At 40.2% G+C, this 12,456-nt stretch overlaps 1 pseudogene; it reads left to right on the top strand.

Moving 5' to 3' along the window:
• The first annotated feature begins 2,554 nt into the window (after window positions 1–2,554).
• Window positions 2,555–7,705, top strand: LOC111956461 (zinc finger protein 239-like; annotated as a pseudogene).
• Window positions 7,706–12,456: the final 4,751 nt, after the last annotated feature.

The raw sequence follows: 12,456 nt of genomic DNA, 5'->3' as shown, positions 1-12,456 counted from the left end.
CGCAGACTTTTTTTGAATGAAAATAAATAACACTATAATCTACAAGTAATTTTGATTGATTTCTTGATTTGAACCCCGGTTGTCTTATTTCCTCCACAGTGCTCTAGCACACTGCACCACAATGTTCTGACTTCTGTGTTATGTCCTGATCAGTTGTAGTTTTTTTTACTGTAAGATGTATTTATTTTTTCTGTTTTGTATATGTTTCCATGTCTGGATGTTTTAAGTACTACAGATGGAAATGAGCTATTCGCTAAATCTGGTGCGATATGTTTTCTCAGTGCTCTGAGACAGCCTATGTTTTTGTTGTGCATTGTCCCTGCCAAAAAACGTAATAAAATAAATATCAGTCTGTTTCCTTTTACCACAACTATACTCATATACTATACACATATCTACTTAACAACTACTACAGTAACTAACCTCTCTATGCACACATATCTACAGTAACTAACCTCTACTGCACACATATCTACAGTAACTAACCCTCTACTGCACACATATCTACAGTAACTAACCCTCTACTGCACACATATCTACAGTAACTAACTCTCTACTGCACACATATCTACAGTAACTAACCCTCTACTGCACACATATCTACAGTAACTAACCCTCTACTGCACACATATCTACAGTAACTAACCCTCTACTGCACACAATCTACAGTAACTAACCCTCTACTGCACACATATCTACAGTAACTAACCCTCTACTGCACACATATCTACAGTAACTAACCCTCTACTGCACACAATATCTACAGTAACTAACCCTCTACTGCACACATATCTACAGTAACTAACCCTCTACTGCACACATATCTACAGTAACTAACCCTCTACTGCACACATTGTTTTTTATTTTTTTATGTTCTGATGACGTGTCCATCCCCAAGGAGCTGGAGAGAACTCCCCACTACGTAAAAACACAATGCTGTTCGATGCTGCACCTCAGCACTCCGRGCAAAATTGCAGTGGGTTGGTTGGCTGAATGAGGGGACACAAGGTCGAGCAGTCTGAATATCTCCTCGCCTGTATTTATACTCCATCACTGTGTGTCTGCAAGGGGCTCAGGTTGTTGAGAATATGCGCATTACACCAACCGCCRGCGCAGCCGCGGGTTATGTTGGAGAGCAACAATCTGCTGAATYGCAGCCAAAATATATGCTGMATTATTGTTATTCCGCTGACGCCTGACAATMGCTTGGTGTTTATAGTGTTCCAGGTGTTTCCAATTTGTACCAGATAAGATTCAGCTTGGGATAAAACTAATCTTGACAAAATGTTACAAATACATATCCCAAATGAAACATTTGTCATCGTATGATCATCCCCATTTACACAAAACTCGTATAAATTGTTTTGGAATTATATCTTGTGAGTTAAGGTAGAAAATAAGCCCAACGGTGCACTTTGGCTGCTCTATAAGTGGTCTGGACTCGCGAATTTCAACGGACCGCGGCTGACTGCCCATGTGGTCATGTTGTCTAAACTCGTWGGCACTGAAGCTTGTGGTGATCAGTGGCATGTTATAGAGCCTATACACAATTATGTAGGCTACAGGTTAGTCGTTAAAGGTTGTAAAAGTTTTGGAAGTTCAAGTGACTGTCTCACTGACCTAGGCCAATTTGGACTCAGGACTGGTCACATGACCCACTACGTTGAGTGTCAATCATCAACTCATTAGAATGAGAAACTTTTTTTTACAAATAAATATTGTTTGTTTATTCGATTACATATGCAGATTAAACACATGAAGACGCATTTATATGTTCTGTGTTGTCTGGAAGCCACGACTATTAATTGGCCAAAACATACGGTGCACGGATCGAACCAGAACCGATATGTAAAAACAACATTTGAAAAATCAAATCATTATTCCGTTTCTCGTTATTTAATATTTACTTTAGGGTTAGTTTGATTTCAGTTTGTTTGATTTCAGATTCAAATCAAATAAAGGAAGAACGACCCTTTACTAATMTTCTATCCTTTCATCTAATAGGAAATATTTCTTGGCCAAAAAGTACACCGACCCTGTGTCCAACTTTCGTCACTTAAACGCTCCAGTCAGATTTTAAGCTATATTTATGGACGTGCGCAAAAGGGATTTATTTACAATCATAGCAATCAAACGAGTTAAAACGATATTCATTGATGGAAAATGATCTGGCGAGTTTAATAACGGCGAATTACGCTCTCATTCCTWTATTACATCACGTTAGCTCGCACGAATTATTATTTTGATAAAACCGAATTTGGCTTCTTACGTCGATTTTCTTTAATTCTCTCGATACTGTTATAGAGAAAGGATAAATGTGTCAACTCATCTCTTGCTGCGCAAAACATTTTTGGGGCTGGTTTTTAGGCCTTGTCCGTGTAGTCATTGGTCTGGAAATGTTTTCTCAACCTGGCAACACTAGAAAGGAGCACAGTGCACAATTGTTGTTTACAAAGGTTGTGGAGTAGACGCTAGCCTAGGCTAATCAGACAGAGGTTTCAACCAACATTTATTTGATCAAACGAACAGCTAGACTTCCATAACCATCGCCAATATGTCCAAACTACAGTTGTTTAATGTGTTCGTCACCGAGCGTTTGTCGACAGCTGCTGTGGAGATATTCGTGGCCGCGGAGAAGACTATAGCGGAGTATCAGGAACAAATCTGCCGTTCAGCAGAGGAGATCGAGCGCCTACGGAGGCTGTTGGACATGGTTTTCCAACCAGAGATTAAGTTACATGGAGCAGGTTTGTAGCGAGCTACAGTTGTTGTCACGAAGATATTTGATTTGTAGATTAACGTTACAAGACTAGAGAATTCAGTGGCAGTTTGTAATATGCGCACTCTGAACGCAACATTGCTTRCTTGAATTCGGGGTAAAACGACTGCCCCCTCCCTTTGAAGCCACGAAATTCGAGTCCGTTTCCCTGTGCTTGACATCCAGTAGCGCAGTCTCAGCCAGGATAGCATGAAGTAAAAAGACTGCACCGTTTTCCACCTGCATCTCCATCCCGAATCTCCCCATTGCCCCCCAGCAACATTAGCCTACAGTTTAATTATATGTGTATGTCACACTATGTTGAGGTAAAGATCGGAGTATAATGCTGTATAGATGTCAACACCAATACATGTTCATGACATCGTCATCAATCAACTGCATTACAGTTCAAAACTACTGACTAACGTTACCACCACCTATTTCTATGTGCTAACTATGCTACCAGTTTATACGAATGGGAGTTAGCATTTAGCACACTTTTTCCAAACCTGAAAAGTGAAGACTTCTACATTTTATGCAGTGAAAACACCCAAATATATCCAATCGGATTTTAGTAACCACAGTGTGGGCATGTTACAATACAGCAATCATGATGGATTTGACAAATATCCACTCTGTTAGATCAGATTTGTTGAATGTACGCCAATCCAGCGTCCTATCCCCCATGGTCTGCTACCATTGACCTCTTTACCACATCTATCCCAATGACTTATATATACATATATATATACACTAAATGACTGCTAGGGGTGCTGGGTCGAAGCCACCGCGCCTCCATCTTGGCACTTCGGGAAGCTATATAAAAGCATTGATTCATGTCTACATTAATTTCTGCCACATGTATTCTATTACAGACACATTAATGCAGAAATGTGCATAAATATTATTATTTTTTTATTTTTTTTGGGGGGGGGTTAAATACAGGCAAATATATTGATAAGTCAATTTGTCCTAGAGAGATTTACACAGTTATCAAAACGTCACGCCAGGGTTAGCTACATGAAGCCCAGCCCTTATTTTTAATGTTTCTAAAATCCCCTATGGGAAAAATGAATGGTGTAAAAACGATTGGAACCATTTCCTTCTTTGACCGCTAGGTTTTATGGGTATTATGACTCATACTTTGTTACTCCACATGGCTGACCGATGGCTTCAAAGCCTCTTAATGGCCAATACATACAGTGCATTCGTAAAGTAGTCAGACCCCGTGACTTTTTCCATATTTTGTTATGTTACAGCCTTAATTCTAAAATTGATTCAATTGTTTTTTTCTTCTCATCAATCTACACACAATTCCCCATAATGACAAACAAACAGGTTGATCACGTCACTGATATCACATAAGTAATAAGACCCTTTATTCAGTACTTTGTTGAAGCACCTTTGGCAGCGATTACAGCCTTGAGTCTTCTTGGGTATTTATAAAAATATATATATATTTAACCAGGTAGGCCAGTTGAGAACAAGGTCTCATTTACAACTGCGACCTGGCCAAGATAAAGCAAAGCAGTGCGACAAAAACAACACAGTTACACATGGGATAAACAAACGTACAGTCAATAACACAATAGAAAAATCTTTGTACAGTGTGTGCAAATGTAGAAGATTAGGGAGGTAAGGCAATAAATAGGCCATCGAGGTGAAATAATTACAATTTAGCATTAGTATGTATGCACTACAACCTAAGCACACCTGCATTTGGGGAGTTTCTCTGATTTCTTCTATGCAGGTCCTCTCATCCTCTGTCAAGTTGGATGGGGAGCGTTGCTGCACATCTGTTTTCAGGTCTCTCCAGAGATGTTCGATCGGGTTCAAGTCCGGGCTCTGGCTGGGCCACTCAAGAACATTCAGAGACATGTCCCGAAGCCACGCTTGCGTTGTCTTGGCTGTGTGCTTAGGGTCGTTGTCCTGTTGGAAGGTGAACCTTTGCCCCAGTCTAAGGTCCTGAGCGCTCTGGAGCAGGTTTTCATCAAGGATCTCTCTGTACTTTGCTCCATTCATCTTTGCCTTGATCCTGACTAGTCTCTCAGTCCTTGCTGCTGAAAAACATCCTCACAGCATGATGCTGCCACCGCCATGCTTCACCGTAGGGATGGTGCCTGGTTTCCTCTAGACGTGACGCTTGGCATTCAGGCCAAAGAGTTCAATCTTGGTTTCATCAGACCAGAGAATCTTGTTTCTCATGGTCTGAGAGTCTTTAGGTGCACCTCCCTGACCAAGMCCATTCTCCCACYATTGCTCAGTTTGGCGGGTCYGCCAGCTCRAGGAAAAGTCTTTGTGGTTCCAAACTTCTTCCATTTAAAAATGATGTAGTCCATTGGGTTCTTGGGGACCTTCAATGCTGCYGAAATGTTTTGGTACCCTTCCCCAGATCTGTGCCTCAACACAATCCTGTCTCGGAGCTCTACAGACAATTCCCGTGACCTCATGGCTTGGTTTTTGCTCTGACATGCACTGTCAACTGTAGTATCTTTATATAGACAGGTGTGTTCCTTTCCAAATCATGTCCAATCAATTGAATTTACCACAGGTGGACTCCAATCAAGTTGTAGAAACATCTCAAAGATAATCAATAAAAACAGGATGCACCTGAGCTCAATTTCGAGTCTCATAGCAGAAAAATCTGAATATTTTTAATACATTTGCTAAAATTTAAAAAAAAACTGTTTTCGCTTTGTCATTATGGGGTATTGTGTGTAGATTGACGAGGAAAACAATTTAATCCATTTTAGAATAAGGCTGTAACTTAACAAAATGTGGAAAAAGTGAAGGGGTCTGAATACTTTCCGACTGCACTGCTCAAAAGGTACAACTCCGATATAGTCGTTTCGGCACTCTCATTGACCTTACAAAAATTCCTCACTTTGTGGGCTTATTTTCACGGACAGATTTAGGGCAGAGTAAAACCTCTCGCTTCCTCTCTGGCCCAATTTTGCAGTCCGTTGCGCCGGATGTCATACATTTCAATAGGGACGGTCCGCATCGCAGCAGCACCTTGCGAAACGAATGCTGCATACTTTGAATATTTACAAACTCTGCGCCTTCAGTCCGGCCAGAGTCCATTGTAGAACAGGAAGTTACCAAACCACAGAAGAGGAAAATATTTGGTTTTCGCCAATTGGTTAATGGGATGGCTAGCAAATTGTAAACAATTAGCCATTCCTTGACTTGCTAAAAAGTTATAGAAACAAGTTGAGGAAAAATAATCAAAACGCAACATGTTTTATTGWCACCTGAAATAATGTTTCTCCTGTTTTGAATGAAAATGTCATATTTTGCAATCTCCCAAAATGAATGCGATCTCTGACGAAAACGGGCTCTCCTCCATTTTGCGGTACAAACAGTCACTACACTTGTCCGTCCAGTAGCGGGGCAAGACTCAGTGAAAAGGACGTATGGCCAATGGAATAACGTCAGTTAGATGGACTCTAATTTATTTCCTTGGCTTCAAATGCGTTATACCGTGTGCAAGTGACTCATTCCTATGTCTTACCTCCGTGTTCGTGTCCCTGGTCTTTTGAATTGGATTGACGATTATATCATCAAATTGATGAAAACGTGGCTATTTTAAGATGTATAAAAAAAAAAACGATGTTTGTGGTTGAATGTACTTCTGCCAGATGCCTTTTATAACGTTTTTGCGCTGAAGACCTTTCAAAAATGGGCTACTTTCCACGTCATTTGCATAGCTTATTGAGTCTTCACAAAGGAAAGAACGGTGTCATGTGAAACGATGGCTTTGTCCATTTATATGCAGTCATTGGTTGAAACACATGCTGTAGTGTAGACTAACAAAATTGTCTTCTTTTTGCAGAATTTGATAAAGTCAGCAATTCAAACAGACCTATATCTACATTACAAAGATAGAGGCATTTCAAACAAAATGGCAGGTATTTCATTAAGATATAGATCAAACATTGATTTCATATTTTTTCCCTCCAGACTTCAACTAGTCACCTCCTGCGTTCCCCCTGAAAATCAGAACTGTGAGCAGGAGTGGAGGCCCAGTCTGGGGCAGGATGACCAGAACCCACAAGATTAAAGAGGAAAACAAAGGAGCTCAGACTCAGTCAGGAGGACCCACCTCAGCCCTCATATCTGTACCAAAACCAAACTGTGGATGATGGAGAGAGGAGCTCTCTACCTATCATCATAACTGAGGAGATCAAACAGAAGCTGATGGAGGAGGGCTACATAGTACCAGACCCAACCAGTGATCAGCCCCTCTCAGTTCATCAGACTGCTCTGCTGCAGGGGAGAAACTATTCAGTGTAGACAATGTGGCAAAAGCTTTACACGTAAGGGAACTTAACCTTGCATTTAAAGATACACACAGGGAGAAAAACTTTTCTGTGCAAACAGTGTGGCAAAAGCTTCATCCAGAAGGGTGATTTGAACAGACATACGGGTACACACAGGAGAGAAACCTTATCTGTGCAAACAATGTGGCAAAAGCTTCATCCAGAAGCGAGACTTGACCATCCATACAAGGATACACACAGGAGAGAATCCCTATGAGTGCAAACAATGTGCAAAATGTTTAACCAGAAGGGACACTTGACCGTTCATTCAAGGATACATACAGGGGAGAGACCATATCAGTGCAAAGACTGTGGCAAAGCCTTCAACCAGAAGATAGAATTGACATTGCATATTGAGAGCTCATACAGGAGAGAGACCATATATCTGTCCTGTATGCAGAAAGTTACCTCCATTAACCTATTTAAGACTTCATCAGCGGGTTCACACTGGGCAGAAACCTTACCAGTGCAAGATGCTGACAAATGCTTTGGTTATAAACATCGTCTAACATCACCATATGAGCACTCATACTAAAGGGCATAAATTATATTACTACCACTGAGTGCAATAATAGCCTGAAATGAAAAACAACACAATTAAATTTGTCATTGTGAATTTCTTAACACGTCCCAACTTCTAAATAATTATGTTCTGTTTTCTGGCAATTAAACAACAGAACAAACTGATTAATGTGTGTTGAGGGGAATCACCATCAGTATCAGATTGGTAAACTGAATCTAGCGCTCAGTTTCAGGGACCTACCTCCAGGACACTGCTGGCTTCAGAGAATCCTCACCGCTGTGTCTAGCACAGAGCACACACTTGGATTTCTAAACAACAGGAGTTCCTATTCAATTGTGAACAATACATACAAGATATCTTCTATCTGTACTGATGAGCTGCATGTTAGAATATTGAAGTAGCCTATTACATTTTTGTGACAATCTATATTATGCAGCAAATCATTTGTTTAAATAAAGTAGTTTTTCAATGGATGTCATAGTGAACCCTAATTTTTCTCTGTTGAACATGACTTCTGTAAGTTCATATTAGGCAGGTTAAATACATCCTCTATCAGCTCAATTCCCTGTTCTTCCCCAACCCTGTCCTGAACAATTAGGCAGATGGGAAACCAACTGAGCCCATTAGTCAAAAGGCTCAGGATTGAGTGCTGATCTAGGGTCAGATCTCCACTGTAATTTAAAATGCAAACTAATCCTAGATCAGCACCCTATCTTAAGACACTCTGTGAATAGAACCTCCTGACCGTAGTATGTCTTGGTTTGGGTCAACATTTATCAATGAATGATTTGTTAAGTCTTGCACCAATAGAGCGATATACATTATACAGTATGAAATGGCATAAACTGCTCTCTCAATAGAAATCCGATCACACTTCTAGCGACGTCATGGCGACTTGGCTAGCTAAGTTATGTGCAGAAACATCATCGGGCCGTCTCGTGCCGAGTTACACGGTGCTGCGTCCAAATAAAGCACTTCTTCCATATAAAGTTGTTTTTGACAAAAATGAAAACGTGTCAATTTGTCACAAATAGAAACATTTTAGGGGACAGACAGTGACACATTCAATACTGCCTTGTACACTCTTGCCTGCATCTAGCTGATCTAAGGTGTAATCATTAGTCCAACAGTTGCAAACGAGAGTTTCTATTGGACAAATTCAGGTATATTTATCCCTGTTTCATTCCGTCTGCATCCGTTTAAGAAACATTTTTCAACAGAATCGTCAGAATGAATACACCCCTGATCACACTGAAACACAGTTCACTTTCATAGCAGCCACATTATATACCTTCTCGCATCTATGCACTCTCCTTCTCTCACCTTTTCCCTTCGCTTGTGGATTTCAATGCACAACACATCAGCTGTATGTGACCAGGAGAAAAAAACTTTCCAAGCCAAACCATATCWTAACCCACTACACACAGCCTACATCGTTGTCACCATATTAGCTAAAGTAACGTCATAGTCAACGTAGCTAATAGAAATAATAGGTTAGTAAACTCGCTACAATCATGCAGTAATGTTACAGTGTACAGTCAGTAAGCAGTTCAGCACTTACACCGGCGGGGCCCAGTGGTAATAAATGAGTAAAACCAAAAGCTTACCTTGACTTGGAAGAGTTCCAGTGTTGTGTTGGATAGTCATAGCCAGCTAGCTAACATAACATCCCTCTGTTTGAGTAGGCTAAACTAGCTTGCTGCATTTGCTAGCTAAGCAAGTGAAACAAAGAAAATAACAGTCTCTCTCTTGCTTCTCCTTAATTTTGGAAGAAATTAAATTGTTCAAAACTGTTCAACTATTGTCTTTCTCTCTTTTTGACTGAACTACTCACCACATATTATGCACTGCAGTGCTAGCTAGCTGTAGCTTATACTTTCAGTACTAGATTAATTATCTGATCCTTTGATTGGGTGGACAACATGTCAGTTCATGCTGCAAGAGCTCTGATAGGTTGGTGGACGTCCTCTGGAAGTTGTCATAATTACTGTGTAAGTCTATGGAAGGGGGTGAGAACCATGAGCCTCCTCGGTTTTGTATTGAAGTCAATGTACCCAGAGGAGAARGGGAGCTAGCTGTCCTCCGACTACACCATGGTGATACCCTACAGAGTGCTGTTGAYGCTACTCTAGACCTTCAATGCAAAAMTGTCTATTAATACATTATTTGGTYARGTGAATATATTTAGTATAGTTTTATCMAAAAAGGATAACCTTTTTATGTTTTACTATTTAKATTTTTATAAAATTCACTGAGGAGGATGGTCCTCCCCTTCCTCCTCTGAGGAGCCTCRACTGGTCTATTATTGTTGGCTGGTTGCTACCAGCCGCTAAACTAGGTGTCCCGTCCTTCCAGGTTGTTGGCCTGAGGTAGGYCTACATAGATTTAAATAGTGYAATAGGGTGGTGGGGTTGTAATGAGTGTAGGGTTAGATGGTAGGGTATTTTACTTTTTTCATGCAAAGTATAAAGGATTTATACTCCAMTCTAGTTGGTGGCGGTAATTCAACATTTATTGGATGCCAACCGCCGTTAAACCTCATCGAAGAAGAAGAAGAAGAACGCTAAGCAGAATCAGAGATAGAGGTTTCAACCAACATTTCTTTGATAAAGCGAAAACATAGACTTTCATAACCATTGCTAATATGTCAAAGCTACAAGATTTGAATCATGTTGTACCGACGTTATAGATCCGCGGCTGTGTGGAGATATTCGGAGCCGTGGAGAAAACCGTAGCAGAGTATCAGGAAGAAAAATCTCCGTTCAGCCGGAGGAGAACGAGCGTTTAGCAGGCTGTTGGATTTGGTTAGCAAACCAGAGATTAAGATTTACACAGAGCAGGTTGTACAATTCTGTTGTTGTAAGAGATTGACTAATAGATAGATTCATTGTTTATTTTAGATTTTTTTTTACCGTTATTTTATCAGGGAGACATTCGTGTGCAGGGTTGCCAGTCTAGCTAACATTCTAGAAATGACTACCAAAACCTGCCACAAGGCTGAAAACTAGCCCCAATTTTGGGGCAGCAGTAAGAGGATTGCAACGTTTATCCAATAAACCCTTTTCCATACGTACGAGCGAATTGATAAGAATATCACGTACGACGTAAGAATCAAAATTCGTTTTTGTACATGAAAATAACAATTATTGCGAGCTAACGTGATGTATCGAGGAATTTTAACATTCGGCCAAGAGGAAAATAAAACCACTTATTAAACTCGCCAATAACTTTTCCCATCAAACGGATGTCGATTTAACTCGTTTGACTGTATGATTGTAAATCAATCCACTTTGCGGATGTGTATACTATAGATAAATCCGAAGAAGAGTTTGAGTGATGAAAGTTGGACAGAGGATCACAATCTTTGGAAGCACAAACTTGGACGAACTCAGGCCTATTTTTCCAGCAGTTGTGTCTTTACGTGCAGAGGGTGGTAGGTTACTTCTAATGTAATCCATTACAGTTACTAGTTACCTTTCCAAAATGTAATCAGTAACGTAACTTTTGGATTACCCTAACTCAGTAATGTAATGTGATTACATTCCGTCACGTTCCCCTTAAGAGGCATTATAAGAAGACAAAAATGTATGTTTACTTTATTTAACCTTTATTTAACTGTTGAGCCACATCTATTGCAGAATAAAACAATGTTAACGTTTACATAGCTGGCCATATATGGARGTTAAATTTTACTTTATAGGGTTGGTTATGTCGGCTTCTTCTAACCATTCACTTTCTACTACATATAATAATACAATTAAATGATATCTTTACATTAAAAACCAAAGTCTTTCAGAATTCCAGTCATTCCAATAAATGCTATACACCCTGGTTTTTAAGAATAGGACTTCGAAATATGGAAGGATAGATTAGCCAAATTGTTTTTCCTGAGCATGACCCCAAAACTAAGGACTTATTAGCCAGCACTGCTATGTTGTTTATGATTTTGTTGTCGTGGAGGTCTGATTGGGCTCATTGATTCGAGTGGGAAAATAAATGCAGAGCTCTTGGAATGGCATGCACTAATGAAAAATGCTATTTAAATGTGAAAAATGAATGCCATATGCTGCATTTGCTATAGGCCTATTGTTTACCTTTTGTTGGTGACAAGTTGATATCTTGATAATATGCAGCTYTTTAAAGGGCAAATCCACAGATGAAACAATAACAAAACGGCCACCCCGCCTCTGTTTTGGTAAAAAGCTGAGGGATGGGCCTGGAGAAATGTAACCACTCTCAGATTAATAGACAGAGCTATGGATGAAAGGACTGACCATCCATGATATAAAAAATATTGTCTTAACCATGTTAAGAGGCTTTACAGTGTTTGTTTACATTTACAATGTTTTAGAAACATTGGAGTAAAACAAGCTTATATTTTTGGTTCTTATGGAATGTGACAGTTGAACTAAGCTCATGAGGCATTTATAAGTTTCGCGTCAGCATCAAGAACTGCTGCTCTGTCACCTCCTTCCGGCCTCCCACCACTCATTCAGTAACAGCCTCCCTCATGCCTGATAATCAGCAGCAACCGGTCACAAGTAAAATATATATTTTTTTTTAAAGAATGCGATGGTGGCGCAGTGCAGAGTAGGCCAAAAGTGGGCCAAAAACCTGCAGCCCACGAACAATTCGCCGCAACATCGTTTTCCAAGTAACCAATTGTCGGGGAAACCACGGGCATGGCAACCCTGCTCATGTGACACATTGTGATATGTTAAAAGGAAGAGGCTATACAAACACGCCTGGTTCCCAAATTGATGACGTATGTCGCGCAGTTGAGAGTCGAGTGGAGACGAATGGATTCGGTTCAGTTAGTTCAGTCAGTCCATTCTGGTGATCTAGTTTAAACT

Source organism: Salvelinus sp. IW2-2015, linkage group LG32, assembly GCF_002910315.2.
Source record: "Salvelinus sp. IW2-2015 linkage group LG32, ASM291031v2, whole genome shotgun sequence".
NCBI lineage: Eukaryota > Metazoa > Chordata > Actinopteri > Salmoniformes > Salmonidae > Salvelinus > Salvelinus sp. IW2-2015.
Note: the sequence above shows the minus strand (reverse complement) of the source record. Positions and strands in the feature narration are given on the sequence as shown.